At 33.9% G+C, this 15,476-nt stretch overlaps 2 protein-coding genes across 5 annotated transcripts in view; one reads left to right on the top strand and one right to left on the bottom strand.

Annotated features, from left to right (window-relative positions):
* LOC145256389 (cyclin-dependent kinase 2-interacting protein-like) overlaps positions 1-15,476 on the top strand; it is a 161,014-nt gene that overhangs the window by 8,133 nt on the left and 137,405 nt on the right. The gene's annotated exons all lie outside the window — the stretch shown is intronic.
* The window catches only part of LOC145256387 (ribokinase-like), a 212,233-nt gene that overhangs the window by 100,869 nt on the left and 95,888 nt on the right, over positions 1-15,476 (bottom strand). The window lies entirely within an intron of this gene.

Here is a 15,476-nt window from a genome sequence, read left to right as displayed (position 1 = left end):
AGCTCGAAAAACATGCAGTGTTTACCGATGTATTGAAAGGGTTTGTATTACTGTACACATAGATTCGAAAAAGTTGTCAAAAAACAAATATATAACAAATAAATATTATCAAAGGCAAGATAAATTACTTTTCTACCAAACTGGATATAATTTTCGTGTTTTTATTCAATGTAACATGTTTATTCAGCTCAAAAAGCATACAGTCTTTACCGATGTATTGGAAAATTCAAAATGGCGGCCGACTCTCTCTTTAACACGGTAAGTTCGGAAAAAGGTGTAATAAATAATAAACTAGACAAAATACTGTTAGAAATTCGCTCAATATATGTTACCGTGCCATAACTTGACATATATTCGGTGTTTTTTTCATAGTATTTTGTCTAGTTTATTATTTATAACACCTTTTCCCGAACTTACCGTGTTAAAGAGAGAGTCGGCCGCCATTTTGAATTTTCCACGGTAAACAATGTATGTTTTTCGAGCTGAATAAACATGTTACATTGAATAAAAACACGAAAAATATATCCAGTTCGGTAGAAAAGTAACTTATCTTGCCTTTGATAACATTTATTTGTTATATATTTGTTTTTTGACAACTTTTTCGAATCTATGTGTACAGTAATACAAACCCCCAGAGGGGTGACCATTTGTATGAGTTTGGTTTTTAATGTGTATGTGTGGGGGGGCCAGGCTCCCCAAAATGGGGGGGGGGCAAGTTAAAGCAGAATAAAAAAAAATTATTTCAGCGCGTTTGGTCCACCGTAGTCGAAAGGCGGCAAACGTTTTCAAACGGGATCTAAAAAATGATGCTATTTTTAACACAAAGGGCACAATATTTATCGATTTTTTTTTTTTTTTTTTTTTTGTATCGATTCAAAGCATGCCCTGTTTAATAATGGTCATGCATTATTCGGCTCGCTAAAAATAAATTGTTAATTTATTTATCAAAAATTTTAAAATGGCTTTTTTCGTATAAATATTAAAAAAGTTTTTTTTTGTTTTGCTTAACTTAAATTAATTATTTTACTTAACATATTCACCGAATTTCACACTTCAAAACTCAAAAGCGGATAATTAAACAAAGTTCTGATATTCAGACGTCAAAATAAGGTATGCAAACAATTTTTTTTTTTTTAATCTATAATTCTGTCCCTTACAACAACACAATATGTTGTGTTCAGTTTCCGATGATTATTTTAAGCATATTTGTACCCCCTCAAAACAAGGGGGGGTTGTAAGCAAAAAAAAAATATATATATATATATAAATATCGTTTATGAAAAATAAGTACACAGTTATAAAGTTCATTCTTCTCTTAATAATCGCTGAAAATTTCGTATTGATCGGATAATTACCTGATTTTTGGTAGATTTTTAAAAAGACGGTCCGTCAAAAAGTACTTACTTGTCCTTTCCCCCCCCCCCCAGTTTTGGCGGTGCCTAGTTTAAATTGAATTTCTTATATCAGTGTTTTATCTCGAATATTTAGCTTTTTCATCTGGTTAGGATTGTCCCATAAATATTAATATTGATTCAAGTTTACAGAATTATTCAATTTATAAACTTGAAAATTATTTGAATTCATATATATATTAAAAAATTAAAAAAATAAATATCATATATATATATATATATGATATTTTAGTTATGGTAGTCCATCCATGTGGATGACCACGTCTTCTCCATTTATTTTTTTAATTTTTTATTCATTTTTTTTATTGACTCTATTATTGATGACAGTGAAGCCCGATGCGTGATCTACACTGCTTTGTACAGATAAAGCACAGGAAAACAGAATTTGGGTTTTGATGGTGAGTGGCTGCCGCTCATCTGTGTCTCAGTGTGTGATGCTCCATAGCTGCTCGCTCATGCTCGTTGTTGAAGAAGGCCATCTCACAGTCGCATATGGAGCACCAAGTGTCTCTGTCCACTGCCAAATTCTCCAGAAGATTGAAGAGGATATTGCAACACTTGAGTGTGAGCTTGATGCAATCTATGTAGCGTTTCTTGGGGCAGTCGATGTTTCGTTGGCCATGAGTGAGTTGACTGAAGAGAATTCCTCGAGGTAGTCTGTTTGAGGGCATCCTGATGACATGGCCTAATCATCAAAACTGACGACAGATAAGGAGTGACTCTAGAGAGGTAACTCCAGCTCTTATGCGAATCTCTGAATGGGACACCTTGTGCCACCAATGGAGGCTGAGGATAGTCGTCTGATGTGAAATGATTCTAACAGCGTGATGTGATCGCGTTACGGAACCTATGCCTCGGAACCGTATGGATGACTGCGTTGTACACTGCAACTGTTATATGGGTGCTGAGATTGTGGTTGGCGAACACTCGGTTGTTCAGGCGGCCAAAAGCTAAGGTCACAGGAGAATGAGAGATTAGAGCCATACTGTAAGTCGAAGATGAACTCTTCCGAAGACGTTTCAGGTTGAAAAGGCTGCCATCAAGACGGTACTGGACAGCAAGGGCATCAGAAGATTGAAGGTCACGATGTGAAATCAAAGTGATGGCAACCAGGAACAGATTGAAAATGACTGGAGCCAAAATGCATTCCTGCTTCACACCGACATTCACGGCAAAAGTGTCCAATTCTGAATGTGACATGGCAACACAAGCACGCATGCTAGTGTGAAACTGCTCGAGGACTGACAAGAAAGTAGGAGGGCAACCAAACTTCTGGAGAATGTTCCATAACAGTTCATGGTTCACGGTGTCAAAGGCTTTGGTTAGATCTATGAAGGCCAAATAGAGCTCATGATGCTGTTCACAACACTTTTCCTGAAGGAAAGGAGCAACGGAATTCATATTAGTGGTACTATGCTCTCGGCGGAAGTCACATTAGGATTCTGGGACAACCAAGATCGCCAACAGTCTCCAGAAGTTGGTGAGCATGATCTTAGCCAATACTTTGCCAGCCGCAGAGACGAGAGAGATGCTTCGGATGTTGCCACAAGTCAGCGCAGTCACCCTTACATTTCTAGATGAGGATGATGTTAACATACTTCCACTGCTGTGGGAGACACTTTCCTTACCAACAATCCAGAATGAACTGGTGGAGATGCAGGAAGAGGTCAGTTCTGCCACACTTGAGGATCTCAGCAGGTATGCTGTTTAGACCAGCTGCCTTGTTATTTTTTAGGCTATGAATAACCGCCTTCACTTTGTTGATGGTTAATGGTTTGTTCAGCACGGGAATGAATGGCACAGTGGGGAGATCATCGATAATGGAGGCATCGGTGGCATTGATCTTATTAAGCAGCTCCCACAGGTGTTCAGCCCATCTTTCCAGGATACCGCTCTTCTCTTTGATGAGAGAACCATCCTTACTATGCACATGGTGTGTTGCCTTGGGCGATGGAACATTTTTACTGCCTTGTTGAAACCGTGGGTGTCATCAATGTCCAAATGGCTTTGGATCTCCATAGCCTGCTTCAGCCACCATTCATTCTCCACCTGACGCAATTCTTGCTGCACTATAGCATGGAGAGAGGAGAAATGCTCATGAAGTGTGGAAGATGCTGGATTTCTAAGAAAGGCATCATGAGTTACATTTTTCTCATGTATGAGAGATCATATATCCCCTCCACAATCGTTGAACCAGTCCTTGTGTCACCTCTCAGAGTAGCCAAGGAGGAATTCCATTCTCTGTAAAATATGGTTCTTCACTCCATTCTCCCAAACAAACTTTTCTGTACTGTGCCTCAATTACAGGGTTATTCTACATGAAATGTGAAAGTGGAAAATCTTTAAATTTTGCTCGTAATGTTTGACTAAGGACTTTATAAGGGTTTAAAAATGAGAACAAGCAGCTTGATGTAAGATTTCTTGCCAAATAGTTTGATACCTTAATTTCATCTCTTTTATCTTGTAGTGTCTTCTGTTTGTGCACCAGCAGTTAATGCAAATAGATAGATTATTTTCATCGAAATTAGCACCAAAGTCAACATTTTCCAAACTTTCATATGTTCAATCTTTGTTATAATTCCTTTCATACAAACTCTGATTATGATGTATTGTTTTGATAGTTTGGATCACTTCTTGTTGAAATGATGCATTTTCTATTTCAGATTCCTTAATAATTTTATCCCACAGCATTTATTTTAGCAGATGACATATTTTGCTAATACTTAATTTTGCTTTCCAAGTGCTAAAATGCCCTAACATTTCCTCCCAGTTCATCAAAATATTATATAATAGACAAATTTTGAAATGGATGGGGGAACATTTCTCTCTTGGTTGTTTTCCCCATTTACAGGGTTTGAAATAAATATTTTTGAATTCTTCTCTTCTAAGAGCACTATTACTGAACCATAATGGCACTTCAGTTAAAAGAAAACCAATATTAGACGATAACTTTGAGAATGCATGTTCAATATAAAGACATAAAGATTGATAGATGCATTTCATCTAAATACAACATCATGATTTACAATAAAAGACATGTTTATAGGTGATAAAAATGTTGTTTTTTGTTGAGATTATGGCATGGTGAACCCTTTGGAGTTAACATCTATTTAGGATTATGCATGAAATTTGGAGAAAGACATTTTTCAAATGATTAAATATACTAATATAATTGACAGATTTTCAAGATGGCAGCATATTTGAATAGAAATAGATTATTAGCTGAGTGTCCTCATCTACTGTTAAATTGCCAAAGTTCTTAATATTTTCTCTTTATGTATTGTAGCCAAGATTTTCATAAACATCTTTCACTTGTGCTTTTTCTTTCATATTTTGCTATTTTTATCATGCCATTTTTTGCCAGTACAATTTTTACCTGAAGTATTTTATACATGTCTTTATATACCAAGATGCTGTTACAGGAAACTCTGGAGAATAGGAAGTTACTGATCACGTCCACAGTAAATGTCTTTTCTATATATATATATATATATATATATATATATAACATCCCACCCTCCAAGTCTTTTGATATTGAAGATGCAACTTTTCTTTAGTGTGTCTAATCTTGCATCCTTCTTGATTGATGTGTTAGTCGTCCTGATCATGATCTGACTCCCAGTTCTGGAGTTATTGGATTTGATGGTCATGGATTTGGTTGATGAACCTGCTTTGGTAAACTGAATATTGTGTCAGGGTAAGGTTATGATTTTGGTAACTTTCAAGAGAGTACTGGCAGTAAGTATCGGCAGTTTCAACGTATTCTGTTGTCATCATCCAAGCACCAAGTATGACCTCACTTGGAGCAATGCTCTATCACTCTGCCTATCCTGAACTAAGTTTTTCCATTATGTACTTAGACATGATCCTCGATCCTGAGACTGAAGTTCTGTTTAATTTGTTGGATCTGGCATGTTCATGAAAGGTTTGCATTTTTTGTCATCAAGTTCAACCTTATGACTTGATATTTTTTATCCTAGAAATGTCAATTCAGTCATGTTAAATCGGCACTTTGATTGATTTAGTTTCATGCCTGATTTTCTTATAGCTTTCAGAACTTCACTAATTCTATCTCAAAATTTTTTAAGTATTTGCCCAAATGATGATATCCTGTGATTTTCTGCATCCTTCAATGTGTTCAATGATTGATGCTATTTTTGCATGACATACTTCACTGGCACTATGTATTATAACAACATATGAGATAGATGGGGACATGAATTGCCCACAGTTTCAGTTAAAGGTGAGAAGCTTCAAACTTTTTTTTTGTCTACTTTGATTTACCAGAATGCATTGAATACATCAAGCTTTGCATCTTCCATTTTGTTCATTATATCCGATGCTGTTAGTAATCTGTAGTGTTCTCTTTTTATAGCCTTGTGGAGATTTCGTGGGTGAAGGCATATACCAGGGAAGCTATTGGGTTTTTCTACTACCACTAGTGATAAAACTCATTCTGTAGATTGATGTACTGGTAAAATGACACCTAATTCTGTCATTCTTTTAAGTTCCTTTTTGTAGTTTTTCTTTTAACACAAATGGAATATACTGTGGAAGGTTTATGACCAGTTTTATTTCTGGGTATATTGTAATGTGATAGGTACCAGAGAGTGTACCAAGTTTTACAAAACGTACTTTGAATTTTGAGAGAAAATCAAATTTGCTTGTGTTAATCTTGTCTACTTGTTTCAGTCCAAGTATAGGTGATGCATGTACATCTGCTACAATAAATGTGACATGAGGCTTAAAATGTTTTCTTGTTATTTGAGAAATGCACTTTCTTTAAGCTGGTATTGCTGTGTTGTTATAGGCAGATAGTGTTATGCTGGTTGATTTTAAATTTGAGTGTATTTTTAATCTGTTATGATCTTTTATTGAAAGAATGCTTACTTAGTTGTCTGAGTCTATTTTAAATCCGATATTCATCCCATTTACTTGTAGATTTACATTCCAGTCCTCAGATAAAGCATTAATTTTGTAAATGTTTTTGTTTTGTTTGTGGATGAGGATTTGGCAGAGATGCAACCCACAAAATTTTCAGATTTATCATCGTCTGTGGAAGATACTTCACTGTGTTCTTGATGCACTTTACATACTGATCTTTTAGAAAGACATCTACTTGCAAAATGATTGTTTATTACATTTGTTGCAGGTTTGTCGATATGTAAGATAGTTTCCATGAAAAAGTGAAAATGAACAGAATTTGCAATTTCTTTTTTTGTCATCAGATTGTCTACTAGATTGCTGTCTCGGTTACTCCATGTTCTTTCTTACTGAGTTTTTTTATAAAATTGTCCAACTTTGATCCTTTTTGTAAAACCTCCAATTTTATGGTTAAATCTGATTTGACTAAAAGTTTTTTGTGTAAACATGAGTCATTAGTGCCTATTAGAATGTGCAATACAAGGCTGTTGCAGAGTTGACAACACATTCTTGGCTGAGTATTTTTATCTTGGTGACAAATTTGTAAAATGATTCTGCCTCTTCTTGATAAGCAGTGAGAAACTCAAAACGAGATTGTTACATTTTTTTTTGTAGATTGCAGTATTCTGTAAATTTGTCTAAAACTGTCGCAAATGTAAGGCTATCTTCCTTCATTTAAAAATTAAAATTCCTATAAATTTTGTGACCTTGTGTCCCAAGACGTTGTAAAAGAATGTTTGTTTTAACGTTATTGCTTTTGTTGAGTTTTTCTGTTGCTGTTAAATATATTTTGAGGTCTTGTTTAAATACCTTCCAATCTTCTACAAGGTTCTCTGAGGAAAAATCTAGTGGTGGAGGTGGAATAAAATGACAGTCCATTTTATTTATTTATTAGCATAGATACCCAGCGTTGCCCAGGTCAACATGAAGTTCTGTTTTGGCATAGCTGGTATACTAAGGATATTGAGCAATTGCTCATTATTATATGTTATCTCCAGCAATTTCAAAAATAAAAGATACTTAAAAACAGATAAAAACATGAAAATATAATCACCCCCCCCCAAAAAAAAAAGTATGTACATGACAACCTCCAAAGCAAATATTTCGGCAGAAGAGATAGGAAGAGAAGAATCTATTCTCCGGGTATTGAGCATTTCTTGTTGCCCGTGTGCTGGGACCCCCACTAAAAAACAAAAATGAAATAAAAAATAAATGAATTAAAACAACTTTTCTTTCAATCAAAATAGCAGGAAATGCCTGTGTGACACCCCCCCCAAAAAAAAATATAAGGAGTTTTAGTTAATTATGCACGTGTGACTTGTTAAAACAGTGACATGAAAACCAGACCCACTTCAAAAATGTGGTTCAGTTGATCATCACAGAATTTATCTTTTTTTTTTTTTTTTTTTTTCGAAATTTCATACATTATGCATCTAATCTTTCAGATGGTACTGGTTCCAACCCATCGGATATAGATGACAAAAGTTTTTAGCAAACATACAAACACACACACATGCACACACAGACGACTTTCCTTTAAATAAAATAGACTAGTATGGATACCTGGCGTTGCCCATGTAAACAGGAAGTTCAGTTTGGACACACCTGCTATATTAAGGATATTTCATCGATGCTCCCACAACAATTTCAAAAATAAAAGAACAAATAAAAACATGAAAATGTAATGACTTAAAAAAAAAAGAAGTACATGACAACCTCCCGACCAGATATTTCGGCAGAAGGGATATGAAGAGGAGAGCCATTCTCCAGATATTGAGCACTTTTTGTTGCCCGTGCACTGATAAAAAACTTCCCCCTCCCCAATAAATAAATGAATCAAAACAACTTTTCTTTCAATCAAAATAGCAGGGAGTGCCTGTGCAACTGAAAAAAAAAAATGAGCTGCAGTGGCCAGGCAGTGCTTATGCTTATGACATCATGACATTGCAAAATAAGGTTTTTAAACATAGATTTAAATATACATGCGTCACTCACAAAAACAGCAATACAAAAAAAGATCCACTTTTATAAAAGATAAACAAAAATTATTTTAGAATTTAATGTAAAATGATTTCCCATTTTGAATCATTTGAGCATTTTAGGGCAGTTACCCCTCCCCTTTTTCCTATGATAGATAAATCCTGGGCGTTTTTTTTTTTTTTTTTTGTTTTCTAAAAGGCGATTATGTGTGGTTTTTAAGAGGGTCTTTGTGCAATTATGAGAAGGTGGGGAGGCTGCCACTCTGACTTTCTGTTAATGATAGGGCTAAGGAAAATTGTGTGTGAACATCCTGAAGACTTGATAGAAACAAAACAAAAATAATTTTAGAATTTAGAGTTGGGGGGGGTCACATAAATGTAAAATAATTCACCATTTCAAGACCATCCTAGCGTTTTAGGACAGTTGACCAATTTATTTTTTTTATGGGAGACTAGCGGGGGGTACCTGGTGATGCTCAGGTGTTTTGAGGTAAATCAAAACTCGGGGGGGGGGGTTAAGATAATAAAAAAAAAGTTTTGGTAGGTGAGTATGAGGATTGAACCTGAACCGAACCCTTGAGGCAAAGTTGGAAATTAAAGTGTGAAAAAAAACCCTGTGCGACGTTAACCACTGGGCCACCGCGACATACAATGGAGACACTTTGAATTTATTTATTTAACTAATAAAAACAGGTGGCCGCAATAAAAGTTAACTCTGCTGCTTCCATTTGACCTAATTAAGAAGGTCAAATAGAAGTCACGCAGTTAACTTTTGCACCGAGGCAGCGTTTGGGTTTGTTTACCCAAATTTGACTGTTTTTTTCCCCAACAGATGTTGGGAAGGGGGAAAGCAGCTCCCAATTGTCCAGATTGAATAGCAATTGTCTGATATACAAGATTGATCAAAGCTGATTGCTTCTGGACGTTTTCCCAGCACGGTGCCGAAAAACACGTCCGTTTGAGTTTAGTTTCACTTTATTTATACAAAACAACTCAATCAACACGCGAGATGCCAAAATAGCAATAATTTTGTAAAAGTCGACGTAAATAAATCTAGATGCTACATGCGTTCTCAAATCCTAGATATTATCTACGGCCTATATAAATACTTCTAAGCGATCGTCCCCCCCCCCCGGGAGCGTGTGCAAGAAAAGCCTTTGCGAGACATACACGAAACGGTCACACACATTTTGCCTTTTCTTGAAATGTCTATTAAAATTTAAATAATTAATTTACTCACCAAAGTTTTATATATAACAAATTGAAGATAAAAGATAAATAAATAAAATATTCTAATTTAAAACAAAAAAGAAGTGACTTTTTTTAAATTTACCTACAAAGTCCAAGACGTAAAACCTTTTTTTTTTTAAACCATGTTGATTTTTTTTTTAAGTGAAAGCTCATGTTATGCTTAGATTGTCAAGTAAATATTGGATGCTGACGATAATTTTTTCTATTTCATTCAATTTTTTCTTTTTTTTAGATATTTAAAATAAAAACTCACTCGATAAAGAAGAAATAAAATATAGTAATCAAAAACTCATGTATTTCATTAACAAAATAAAAAAAAAATCAGTAGAGTGGGTTTTTGTTTTAACGGCAAAAACTTATAAGTGAATGTGTTCATTTTTCAACTAAGGTGGCCCAAAAATACTAATTTTGGTTTACAGCATGCAATAGAAAGAGACATTAATTGTGGTGCTTCAAAGCCACTGGAAGATAAATTTGAAGAAAATCAGAAATTTGTCTCTCTTTATTTGAACAGTGAAAAACATCTGAGTTCGCGTTTTTTTGGAATCCTTGTTTAAAAAAGTATTTTATTTAAAAAGGACATGGAATATAAGTATAAATATGGATAAATTCTTAACAATGAACAATGGAAGTACCCATTGAATAGTAAAAATACTATAGGTGAGTGATTTATAGGTGAGTGATTTTTTGGAATTAATATATATTTTTTATAATCGAAGTAAGTAAAATTTTGTTGGTTTTCTTTAAATCTTTTTTAAAGAAAACCGCTTTAAAAAAAAAACATATTGTATAATTTGCTATTAAACCTGTTTTTTTTTTTTTTTTAATTTGGTCTTTGCTCCTTTAATTGAAAAAAAATTAGGGTTTGAATTACATTTTTCAAGTAGTTATAAGCTTCAAAAGATGGTAAGTTGAATTATTCAAGTTCTTATCACGCATTTTTAATGGCGGCTTCTGATACACCTAGCAGTACACTGTACCCCTCGTACACGTGAATAAAAACAATCGTATATCACATCTTCAGTTGGTCAAATATTTTAAAATTTGACTACTACCCAATTCGAAGCAAAGGAGTCCTATACCATGTTGTATTTTCATTTACATGGATGTGAATATACTGGATATTAACTTGTTTCATTTTATCCATGAGTATACCTAATTCATTTTATCCATGAGTATACTTAATTCCTGATGGATTATCTTCCAGGAATTTGAGTTGATTTACATTTAAACATTATTTTTCTTACTCTTCTCTTATTTCTTCTGAATTTAATCTGTCCTCTTTTATAATTTAATTTTTTGTAATTTAAAAAAATTTCTTATTGTTTATATATTTTTAGCTTTTATTGTTTTTTTCTAGCTCTTCTCTCTTTTATCCTCATCGTATTACCCAACCTCCCCAAATCATTTTTTTGCAATTGTAATCTGAAAAATCTTTCTATTTTTAATCTGGACATTGTGTCACTTTCAGACATAATATTAGGCTCTTACTGCTTTTGGGATTTGCACACAACTGACCAACTAGTAGATGGTCTGCAACAAAAAAGAAAACCGGTTTTCATCAAATAGAAATGGAATTGTCATCTTTTCTAGGGAGATAATTGCATCGTTCCAACTTGTATATATATATATATATATATACATATACAATAGAATAAGTTAAAAAGATAAAGAGTAAACTTACATAGGAACTTGATTACATTATCAAGTCAATAAGTGTTAAAGAAGTTAGAATAGGGGAGAAATCTATTCTGGAGTACATCTAATTCTTGATGGATTATCTTTCAAGAATTTAAAGTGATTTGCATTTAACTTTTTTATTTTCTTATTTTCTCTTAGTTCTTCCATACTTAATTTGTCCTGCTTTATTTATATTTTATAATTTTATTTTATTATCTGAACTTTTATTATAATTTTATTTTTTTTATCAGAACTTTAATTGTAAGTTTCTTTTTGATTTTTTAATATTTAAAAGTTTACTCCTGTGCCAGGGCTACTCCCAGTAGGAACAGATTTACCATTGGATAGACTCACAGATGCAACCATGTGATGGCTTTGGTCCCTAGTTGATGTTAGCACCCTTGCTGTTAGGTCTCCCATGTTAGGACATCCAGTTGGCCAATCTCGCTCATCTCCAAATAGAGGGGCAATGCATCCTCCTCCAGATACAATGGCAGTAGGCTTGCCACCTCATCTATCTTTTGAAGTCTCGCTTCTTCAGCTATGCCGCTATGTCTCTCTCACCAGTAAATGGCTTCACCATGTCACTGCTTAGTCGTATCTTCATCATGATTATCTTTGTCATGATATAAAAATTATCTTTGTCATGATAAAAAAACTATCTTTGTTATGATAAAAAAAAATTATCTTATACCAATTAATGTAACACTCACTCAATAAAATACAAATTTCAGACAAAATTCGGCTTTTTTTAATACATCAACTTATTCTCCTTCAAGTATAACACTGATTCCACTGTTTCTCTAACAACTTGATGCCTTTTTTGTTGAACAATTTGGTTTTGATCTCAAAATACACTCTAGTTTTCAATATCACTTCTTCATTGGAGCCAAATCTCTTTCTCTGGAACATTCTTTTAGGGGTTTGTATGCAACCAATAGTCACTGAGGGGAGGCATATCTGGAAAATAGGATGCAGAAGCAATTCAAAGTGTTTTGTTTGTGTTGCTTCACCATTGTTGTGATCAACTTGTAATACGGGTTAGGATTGTCTTTTTTCTTTGTGTTGATTTTTAGTGATTTCTTCCTTCAAACATAAAAATAATGCTACATAATATTCGCTATTGATGATTCGTCTGTATTAACCTAATCAATAAACAAAATATCTTGCAAATCCTAAAATACAGAGGCTAAAACCTTGCCTGCTCATGTTTGTAGCTTTGGTCAGTTTTCATCTGCTGATTGGTGCATCCATGTTTCATCCCTGTTAAATATTGATGCAAAAAATTCCTTTTTGTTGCATTGAACCAGTTGAAAACAATGCTTTGAATCATTGACATGTTTTTATTGACTGAGCAAACACGGCACTCATTTTGAACATCGCTTACTTATTGACAAATGTGCATGCAAAATGATATCTTCAGCTCATCTGCTACTTCATGCAACTTCAATTGATAATCAGCCAAAACGAGTTTGAGTGCTTTTTATGTTTTTTAGGACAATTCCAAGATTTGAGCAATCCAAGTATTCAGCATCATTTGTGTTTGTTTGACCACGTTTAAACTCTAACCATTGTTTCTGACAGAGCAGTGTCAAAATAACATTTATCAAGCTATTGCTTTCTTTGAACAGTATTTTTCCCATTAGAAAACTAGGTTTGAAAATCAATTTCTAAAAACCTGTCAAGCACATGCCCATATATAAAAATGGATGTTAAACCAGAATAGATCATGATGAAAAAACAATGCTTTATCAACAACAACATTCATTCCTTTAAAAAAGCTTTACTTACATAACTTTTACTTATAAACTAATAACCAATGAGCTCATGTTTTGATATGTGCCATTTGAAGATTAGTACTTCATAAAAATCATGGATTTTTTATTAGTGGCGCCATTGATATGTCAAGCCTGGAACTTATTGCGTGATGTGCCACAGCACAAGAAATACTCAGTCACCAAATTGTGTGCATACTATAAAAACTCAAACAACCTTTTTCATTCTTTTTTTGCCTGTTTCTTTCAAGCAACATACAGCCAAAAACAAATATCACACCAAAAAACCTACAATGCTTGGCAGACAGGATGGAGTACTGCTGCCACATCTGGGCAGGAGCTGCTAAAAACAGCCTATCCTGCCTTGACAGAGTATAAAATAGACTTTGTGGTTTAGTGGGGGATGCCCCTTTTCTCTTCCCTGCAACCTTTCTACCACAGAAAAGACGTTGCAAGCCTGTCTTTGTTTTATCGCTATTTCCATAGCAAGTGCTCGTCTGAGCTCCAATCCCTCGTCCCCCCTCGCCAATCTTTCACGAGAAACACCCGTCTGGCTGAAACTACTGTCAATAATTTTCCCCACTCTTTATCTGTGCCTAAATCCAAATGTAGATTCCGTGAGCAAATCTTCTTTCTTAGAACTGCACGCTAGTGGAACTCTCTGCCGCTTGCCTGTTTCCCACCTGACTACAACTTGGACGTCTTCAAGTCCAACATAAACAAACTCCTGACAAACTGCCCCCTTAAGTAAGACACTGTATCAAAATCCCCAATACTAATGATTACTACAATACTATCTCATTGATTACTGTACACACAATAACCCTTATCCCTGAGTGGCCTTCGAGCCTTGATAAGTAGTGATCCCCATGTAAAAAAAAAAAAAAAAAAAAAAAAAATGACAGTTTGAACTAAATGTGATAAGCAAGTTGTGAAATGAATCAACCATCTAGACAAGAATTTATACATATGTTAACTTTCCTACCTACAAGGCGGGTGGAACAAAACTTCAAGGTTGTGGAAGCAATGAGGATAAATGGAAAGATATTTTATCTTGAATGGAGATAAAATTATGAATTAAGTGCAATTCAAGTTGGAAATACGTTTCTCCCCACAAGGGAACTCCTGCGAGCCAAGGATTTTACTTGATTAAGTTTTGTGGGCTGTAAATTTGACTTAACTAAATAAGGTGTAAGGCCATAAATCTTGTGAGTCGAGAATATCCTTCTTTATTAAAGAAAAAGAGAAAAGAGCAAGAAAAGAAAAGAAAAAAAGAGAGAGAATTAAGAAAAAGAAAAGAAAGAGAAAAAGAAAAGCATCGTGGATGACTGGAGATCATTGTATGTGAATTAATCTTCCTCATATGGATTTAACCCTAATGGAAAGGTGGCATGATTTCTCTCCTCCTAAATATCTTATGTGGTTTCTTGTTCTTTTGCGGTCGGCTTGAACTATACTGACTTTGGAATTGATGCATTCATACATGTTTGGGGAATCTGAACTGGGTGGAGCATTTTCAATGATGCCTTTGACTGAGTCAGAACAGAGCGGATCTACATACTAATCTTCATACAAGGACTGAGGATAATCAGAGTGCTTGAGACTGGATTGGAAATGTAACACAAAAAAGTTTCAAAAAACGTATTGAATCAGAAAAAAAGACTTTTTGTTTGGCATCTTCCAATCATTTATGTAAACAGCCGAAAGATGTTGAAACATTTAGTCAATCAGAATGGTAAAGGAGCAGACAATAAATTTATCCGTGAATTGAGTATCCTTGCATTTCTGACAGTCAAGCAATAATTGAAGAAATATGATTTCGGTTGAAAATGAATTTCATATTTGTAGCCCTAACTTTAATTTTAAATTCGTCACTTTTTGTCTATTTCAAAAGCTGTATCAATACTTTATAAATAAAACAAAAATAAAATGAGAAGAAAATATCTGTAAAAATCATTGTTGCATTGATTATGTTAAAAAACATGCACGCATACAATTTATTGAAAAAACTTTTAACTTTCCTGTAAAATAGTGAAAAATTAGTACTTATGGACTGTGCTAAAATAATGATGTTATTTAGAAATGTTCTTAACATGGAGAGGGGGCCATTTTCTAAACTATTCTGTACTTTCATCTAACAAAAGATACCATGAAAATTGAATTTAACTTGAAAATCCTATCTAAAAATAGAACAATCCGTATTTTGTAAAAAAAAACAAACTTTTTTATCAGAAAATAAATAAATGAGATAAATCTTTTTTATTTCATTATTATTATTTTTTTGTTCAAAATCAATTGCATTTTAATTTTTACATATTTTGGCATCGGAAAGTTGTTTTTATCTGGTTCAAAAGCTGTACCAATAACAAAAAAATCACCTTATCTCTTTTTGGGGTTTTTTTTTTTATGACTATTTATTTATTTTCTGTTGAAAAAAATCAATGAATTTTTTCTTT

Source organism: Euprymna scolopes, chromosome 32 (genome assembly GCF_053919585.1).
Source record: "Euprymna scolopes isolate OS-2025 chromosome 32, ASM5391958v1, whole genome shotgun sequence".
Lineage (NCBI taxonomy): Eukaryota > Metazoa > Mollusca > Cephalopoda > Sepiida > Sepiolidae > Euprymna > Euprymna scolopes.
Note: the sequence above shows the minus strand (reverse complement) of the source record. Positions and strands in the feature narration are given on the sequence as shown.